The sequence below is a fragment of the Otolemur garnettii genome, unplaced genomic scaffold, assembly GCF_000181295.1.
Source record: "Otolemur garnettii isolate 467f Iridium unplaced genomic scaffold, OtoGar3 scaffold00201, whole genome shotgun sequence".
Taxonomy (NCBI): domain Eukaryota; kingdom Metazoa; phylum Chordata; class Mammalia; order Primates; family Galagidae; genus Otolemur; species Otolemur garnettii.
Window position 1 is genome coordinate 1,513,178 of NW_003852596.1, and position 1,733 is coordinate 1,514,910.

Genomic DNA, 1,733 nt, shown 5'->3' on the forward strand with positions numbered 1-1,733 from the left:
AGCCAGTGATGCTAACTGACCATGCTCCAGGCTGTACATTTCACTGGTTTCCACAGCTCTGAAAATATCAGGTCAGACAAGTTCACAAACTCATCCTAGAAAAAGTGCCACGTCAGGCAGTGGCTGTGGCTCAAAAGGGTAGGGCGCCGGCCCCATATGCCGGAGGTGGTGGGTTCAAACCCAGGCCTGGCCAAAAACAAAAAAAAAAAAAAAAAAAAAAAAAAGCATTTATTACCTATGAGACTACTTAGGGTGGGGGCATAGAACGATAGGAGGAAAGGTGAATGCAAATGGAGTGAAAGAGAAAATATCTCCTTCAGGGTGGCGCCTGTGGCTCAAAGGAGTAGGGTACTGGCCCCATTTACCAGAGTTGGTGGGTTCAAATCCAACCCCGGCCAAAAACTGCCAAAAAACAAAACAAAACATCTTCTTCACAATTTTGTCAAAGGTTAACCTTTTGGACATCCAAAGGTTATTTTTTTTTCCTGCAAATATCTTATCTCTTCTTTGCCAGTTTGTTTTAGACCATACTGGAAATTTCCTTATCTGCTTGTTCCTTATCTGTTTCTGATTACTTTGCTTGTTCATTGACAGCAGGCCGAAAGCAGCCTGTGAGATTCCTGGCTTCCTGGAAACTTTTCTTCTCTGCAGTCACAGAAGACATTTACTTTGCTCTCTGAGCTGCCTTGGATGGTCTCTAGGGGATTTGCAGAGGGATTATTTGAAGCAAAAAAATTGAGGCTCATCAAATCTTGTATTTTGGTTCTGCCTACACATCGAGTTGATGAGGGGGTTAACTTACTTTCCTGCCAAGGTCGTCAGGAAGAAACTGTCCATTGAGACACACTAGCATTAACCTGAGAACTAAAGATTATAGAGGTAGAGGGACCTTTGAACTACAAGGCTTTCACAGTCAATCTGCGCTAAATCAGGAAAAAACAAAAAGAAAATAAGAAGCAAGGCCACTTTGGGGCAAAGCTCAAATTTTGCATTCCTTAAGAAGAAATGAGTGTTTGTTCCTTCCAGGACTAGTACCAACTCTCATGCTTGTCCGATTGCCATGAGCCAGTGTCTGGAAGAGAGCACAGTATCCGAAAGCCCACACACAGGCTTTGGTGCTGCAAGACTTATGTTTTAAACCTGCTGTGTACTTAATAGCTGTGTGGGTTTGATCAAAGACATTTAACTGCTATTCCTTAGTTTTCCAATCTCAAAAATAGAGATACCAATGCCTACCTTGCAGGGTTTTTAGAATTGGAGGTTAGAGCACAAAAGCACGAGCACAGTGCTCTTACCAACTAGTTGCCAAGTCAGTGGTAGGCAATATTAATACAACATTAACTATGCAGAGAAAAGCCAGGTTTTTGGCCTGGGAGACAGGCTAGAGAGGCTGGGATCACAGCAGAGGGTATTCTTGTTCCTCAGCAATGGTGAGGCCATTTTCAAAGAGGCAGGAGAGATTCTGTCATGGCAGAGAAACAATAAAAAAATGTTTCAGATAAATAAGAAGAGCCTACAGGATGAACAAAGTAATATTGTATAACTAGCTGCTCTAAATACTAAAATTTACGAGAAGTTCAACTATGGGACAATGACTTATAAGCAGTAACATTCACTTACATGTAGTTCCATGTAGATCCACATGTGCTGAAGGACCCATAAATTGTTTGTTATGTTAAATTGATTAATTCTGTCTCTTGTTTATATTGATGAGAAGAAACAGTTTGCTAGAC